Source organism: Chanodichthys erythropterus, chromosome 18 (assembly GCF_024489055.1).
Source record: "Chanodichthys erythropterus isolate Z2021 chromosome 18, ASM2448905v1, whole genome shotgun sequence".
NCBI classification, from domain to species: domain Eukaryota; kingdom Metazoa; phylum Chordata; class Actinopteri; order Cypriniformes; family Xenocyprididae; genus Chanodichthys; species Chanodichthys erythropterus.
The window spans coordinates 37,816,257-37,823,246 of NC_090238.1; positions in this window are offsets into that span (position 1 = coordinate 37,816,257).

Consider the following 6,990-nt stretch of genomic DNA (forward strand, 5'->3'; position numbering starts at 1 on the left):
ATAACGAAATTAACTAGCTGAAATCTATTTAATTAAGTGAATGATTCAATGACTCACTCAAAAAGACTTCACTTGTTTCATTACTAGATGAATCAGTGTTTTTAGTGAATCTCTTGAGTGAATGATTCAATGACTCACTCTTTAAGACTTCACTTGTTTCATTACTAGATGAATCAGCGTTTTTTAATAAATCTCTTGAGTGAATGATTCAATGACTCACTCATAAAGACTTCACTTGTTTCATTACTAGATGAATCAGCATTTTTGAATGAATCTCTTGAGTGAATGATTCAATGACTCACTCATAAAGACTTCACTTGTCTCATTACAAGATGAATCAGTGTTTTTTAGTGAATCTCTTGAGTGAATGATTCAATGACTCACTCATAAAGACTTCACTTGTCTCATTACTAGATGAATCAGTGTTTTTTAGTGAATCTCTTGAGTGAATGATTCAATGACTCACTCATAAAGACTTCACTTGTCTCATTACAAGATGAATCAGTGTTTTTTAGTGAATCTCTTGAGTGAATGATTCAATGACTCACTCATAAAGACTTCACTTGTTTCATTACTGGATGAATCAGCGTTTTTGAATGAATCTCTTGAATAAATGTTTTGGTGATAAATTTTTTTTTTTTTTACAGTCTCTTGTTGCTACTTACTGATGTAATAATGTAAGTGATAGAATCTTTATTTGAAGAGCCAAGTTACTTTCAAAAGGTGATTTAAAATTATAATACATTATAATACTTATATTCATTGTTACACAGAAAATATAATTCATTAAAACGCATCGCAAACAACCAATTTCAAATGTAACACTTATACTATTTATGACCATATATAATGCAGTTCAACGTACATTATGAATACCTTAAATAAACTGTTACCAACAATTGTTTACAAATTGATATAATAAAATTAATATAGATACAAATCTCCATCGTACTCTATAATTTGTCATAATTTTGGATCCAGACTCTAGAAAACAACACTATTGCATATGCATACATGTCCCTGAAAGATCACTATATTCAAGTACATTTACTTTAAAGAATATAATACTACTACCATGGAACAAAACCTGTTGAAAGTGAAATGTATTGCGTTATTTTTCAATTGAAATGAGCAACACTATATTACAGAATACACATTTCTATTTTTGTCCTTTTGTTGCATAGTTGCACTAAATCTGGCTTAACTGTGTTGCATTGCCTCAAAGCAAAAGAAATATCAAGTCATCTTTGTTCTTAAAATAGAAAGCCCAACACAGACATATCTACTGATTCACTGTCAGCATTTTTAATCAGCAAAGAGAACGTTGTCTGTGACATGCACATCTTCTTTTGTCTGCTCCTCCTGTTCATCGAAGGCTATTTTGTGCTTGAGAGCACCGCTATTGGCAGCCATTCGTATGCGTGTGTGTGTGTGTGTGTGTGTGTGTGTGTGTGTGCTCGCATGTGAAATGAAGTATATCTGCTCAATTAGGGCTTACTCATTCTGCCTGCCCTTTAAATGACAGACAGGGAACGCTGAAGGCCTCCGGCCCGTGCCTTTGGGTTCAAAGTGCATTAACTTGATAAAAGACCAGAAAGCAGCTGACCTCCCATCACACTGAAGGACTGCGATGAATAACTCTCTCTCTCTCTCTCTCTGATGTTCAGGGAAACATCCATTCATGCCATTGTCTTCTTGCTGCTGAGTTTTCGGAAAGGCAAGGACAGTGACTGACCTTGTATATTTTATGTCATTTTTAGTTTCTAGTTTAGTTCAGGTAATGAATCTATTGGTCATTTTAAAATGATTTAATAATGCGTAGCATTTAAAGGGGTCACATTCTTCTTCATTACTTTTGTTATGAACACTGTGAAGTGATAAATAAAACAAAGATTATTGGGGTGTGTTTAACAAGACTTTTTGACTAATCTGCTGGGTAGTTTTATTTAACTCAACTATTGTTTAAAAATTACTTATTGCTTGTTTAAAATGAACCCAAAGTATGTTGGAAATTAACATTATTAGTTTAATGGATAATAATTAAATAATAAACATTTATTAAATTGATTATTAATAAATAGAACAACCCAATCACTGGGTTAAAACAACCCAATCGCTGGGTTAAAACAACCCAATCGCTGGATTAAAACAAACAACCCAATCGCTGGGTTAAAACAAACAACCCAATCGCTGGGTTAAAACAAACTACCCAATCACTGGGTTAAAACATCCCAATTGCTGGGTTAAAACAAACAACCCAATCGCTGCGTTAAAACAAACAACCCAATTGCTGCGTTAAAACAACCCAATCGCTGGGTTAAAACAACCCAATCGCTGGGTTAAAACAAACCAATCGCTGGGTTAAAACAAACTACCCAATCACTGGGTTAAAACATCCCAATTGCTGGGTTAAAACAAACAACCCAATTGCTGCGTTAAAACATCCCAATTGCTGGGTTAAAACAAACAACCCAATCGCTGCGTTACAACAAACAACCCAATTGCTGCGTTAAAACTACCCAATCTCTGGGTTAAAACATCCCAATTGCTGCGTTAAAACAACCCAATCGCTGGGTTAAAACAACCCAATCGCTCGGTTAAAACAACCCAATCGCTGGGTTAAAACAACCCAATCACTCGATTAAAACAACCCAATCGCTGGGTTAAAACAACCCAATCGCTGGGTTAAAACAACCCAATCGCTCGGTTAAAACAACCCAATCGCTGGGTTAAAACAAACAACCCAATCGCTGGGTTAAAACATCCCAATCGCTGGGTTAAAACAAACAACCCAATCGCTGCGTTAAAACAACCCAATCGCTGCATTAAAACAACCCAATCGCTGGGTTAAAACAACCTAATCGCTGGGTTAAAACAACCCAATCGCTGTGTTAAAACAACCCAATCGCTGTGTTAAAACAACCCAATCGCTGGGTTAAAACTACCCAATCACTGGGTTAAAACAAACAACCCAATCACTGGGTTAAAACAAACCAATCGCTGGGTTAAAACATCCCAATTGCTGCGTTAAAACGACCCAATCGCTGGGTTAAAACAACCCAATCGCTCGGTTAAAACAACCCAATCGCTGGGTTAAAACAACCCAATCGCTCGGTTAAAACAACCCAATCGCTGGGTTAAAACAACCCAATCACTCGGTTAAAACAACCCAATTGCTCGGTTAAAACAACCCAATCGCTGGGTTAAAACAACCCAATCGCTCTGTTAAAACAACCCAATCGCTGGGTTAAAACAACCCAATCGCTCGGTTAAAACAACCCAATCGCTGGGTTAAAACAAACAACCCAATCGCTGGGTTAAAACATCCCAATCGCTGGGTTAAAACAAACAACCCAACCGCTGCGTTAAAACAACCCAATCTCTGCATTAAAACAACCCAATCGCTGGGTTAAAACAACCTAATCGCTGGGTTAAAACAACCCAATCGCTGTGTTAAAACAACCCAATCGCTGGGTTAAAACTACCCAATCACTGGGTTAAAACAAACATCCCAATCGCTGGGTTAAAACAAACAACCCAACCGCTGCGTTAAAACAACCCAATCGCTGCATTAAAACAACCCAATCGCTGGGTTAAAACAACCTAATCGCTGGGTTAAAACAACCCAATCGCTGTGTTAAAACAACCCAATCGCTGGGTTAAAACTACCCAATCACTGGGTTAAAACAAACAACCCAATCACTGGGTTAAAACAAACCAATCGCTGGGTTAAAACATCCCAATTGCTGTGTTAAAACAGCCCAATCACTGGGTTAAAACAACCCAATCGCTTGGTTAAAACAACCCAATCGCTCGGTTAAAACAACCCAATCGCTGGGTTAAAACAACCCAATCGCTGGGTTAAAACAACCCAATCGCTCGGTTAAAACAACCCAATCGCTGGGTTAAAACAACCCAATCGCTCGGTTAAAACAACCCAATCGCTGGGTTAAAACAAACAACCCAATCGCTGGGTTAAAACATCCCAATCGCTGGGTTAAAACAAACAACCCAACCGCTGCGTTAAAACAACCCAATCGCTGCATTAAAACAACCCAATCGCTGGGTTAAAACAACCTAATCGCTGGGTTAAAACAACCCAATCGCTGTGTTAAAACAACCCAATCGCTGGGTTAAAACTACCCAATCGCTGGGTTAAAACAAACAACCCAATCACTGGGTTAAAACAAACTACCCAATCACTGGGTTAAAACATCCCAATTGCTGGGTTAAAACAAACAACCCAATCGCTGCGTTAAAACAAACAACCCAATTGCTGCGTTAAAACAACCCAATCGCTGGGTTAAAACAACCCAATCGCTGGGTTAAAACAAACCAATCGCTGGGTTAAAACAAACTACCCAATCACTGGGTTAAAACATCCCAATTGCTGGGTTAAAACAAACAACCCAATTGCTGCGTTAAAACATCCCAATTGCTGGGTTAAAACAAACAACCCAATCGCTGCGTTACAACAAACAACCCAATTGCTGCGTTAAAACTACCCAATCTCTGGGTTAAAACATCCCAATTGCTGCGTTAAAACAACCCAATCGCTGGGTTAAAACAACCCAATCGCTCGGTTAAAACAACCCAATCGCTGGGTTAAAACAACCCAATCACTCGATTAAAACAACCCAATCGCTGGGTTAAAACAACCCAATCGCTGGGTTAAAACAACCCAATCGCTCGGTTAAAACAACCCAATCGCTGGGTTAAAACAAACAACCCAATCGCTGGGTTAAAACATCCCAATCGCTGGGTTAAAACAAACAACCCAATCGCTGCGTTAAAACAACCCAATCGCTGCATTAAAACAACCCAATCGCTGGGTTAAAACAACCTAATCGCTGGGTTAAAACAACCCAATTGCTGTGTTAAAACAACCCAATCGCTGTGTTAAAACAACCCAATCGCTGGGTTAAAACTACCCAATCACTGGGTTAAAACAAATAACCCAATCACTGGGTTAAAACAAACCAATCGCTGCGTTAAAACAACCCAATCGCTGCATTAAAACAACCCAATCGCTGGGTTAAAACAACCTAATCGCTGGGTTAAAACAACCCAATCGCTGTGTTAAAACAACCCAATCGCTGGGTTAAAACTACCCAATCACTGGGTTAAAACAAACAACCCAATCACTGGGTTAAAACAAACCAATCGCTGGGTTAAAACATCCCAATTGCTGTGTTAAAACAGCCCAATCACTGGGTTAAAACAACCCAATCGCTTGGTTAAAACAACCCAATCGCTCGGTTAAAACAACCCAATCGCTCGGTTAAAACAACCCAATCGCTCGGTTAAAACAACCCAATCGCTGGGTTAAAACAACCCAATCGCTCGGTTAAAACAACCCAATCGCTGGGTTAAAACAACCCAATCGCTCGGTTAAAACAACCCAATCGCTGGGTTAAAACAAACAACCCAATCGCTGGGTTAAAACATCCCAATCGCTGGGTTAAAACAAACAACCCAACCGCTGCGTTAAAACAACCCAATCGCTGCATTAAAACAACCCAATCGCTGGGTTAAAACAACCTAATCGCTGGGTTAAAACAACCCAATCGCTGTGTTAAAACAACCCAATCGCTAGGTTAAAACTACCCAATCGCTGGGTTAAAACAAACAACACAATCACTGGGTTAAAACAAACCAATCGCTGGGTTAAAACTACCCAATCGCTGGGTTCAAACAACCCAATCGCTGGGTTAAAACAAACAACCCAATCGCTGCGTTAAAACAACCCAATCGCTGGGTTAAAACAAACAACTCAATCGCTGGGTTAAAACAACCCAATCGCTGGGTTAAAACTACCCAATCGCTGGGTTCAAACAACCCAATCGCTGGGTTAAAACAAACAACCCAATCGCTGCGTTAAAACAACCCAATCGCTGGGTTAAAACAAACAACTCAATCGCTGGGTTAAAACAACCCAATCGCTGGGTTAAAACTATCCAATCGCTGGGTTCAAACAACCCAATCGCTGGGTTAAAACAACCCAATGGCTGGGTTAAAACAAACAACCCAGTCGCTGGGTTAAAACAAACAACCCAATCGCTGGGTTAAAACTACCCAATGGCTGGGTTAAAACAAACAACCGAATCGCTGGGTTAAAACTACCCAATGGCTGGGTTAAAACAAACAACCCAATAATTGGGTTAAAACAAACAACCCAATCGCTGGGTTAAAACAACCCAATGGCTGAGTTAAAACAAACAACCCAATCGCTGCATTAAAACAACCCAATCGGCGGATTAAAACAACTCAATTGCAGGGTTAGGGTTAGTTTTTAACCCAGCATTTTTTAGAGTGTAAGGCCGTGTGTCCACCTAAGCGTTTTTTCCAGCTCCAAGCGTACTTTTTCAATTGTTCTCAATGGGAACGCCGCGTTTTTTAAACGCAGAGAGCGTAGCGAGGTGCTGAACGTCTTTTTCACGCTCAAGCGCTGAGAGCTGGGCGTTTTTTACCGGTCGCCTCAAGTTGAAGAATGTTCAACTTTGAGTAAAACGCTACGCTCATCACTGTCACTTTTTAGCCAGCTGTCCAATCAGAGTGGAGGAGGGGCGGGACAAATACAACTCCGACCAACTGTCACACTCTTGCTGTACTGCGACATCAACAAACAGAAACAAAATGGATGAGAAATTAATATTGCTGCTCTCCGAACATACATAGTAAGTAATTCCACATTGTGTGAACATTTTTTAGCCTGAAACAAATTACCTGCAAAATCAGTTATAAGTAACAGTGACACAGATATTCCGTATCATAGCAACAAAGTGTCTCAACGGAAAAAAACGCTACGCTGCAGAAGCTCTCTCAAGCGCTCACAGACGGGCATTTTAAGCAGAGCGCCTAGCGTTTTCAGCTGGCTAAAAATGCTCTGGTGGACACACTGCCTAACACTTAAAAATATTAGATGAAGGTTCAACATTTCAGAAAAAAAACATTCCATGAACAATGTATAAATAACGTCTTTGTGCAAAC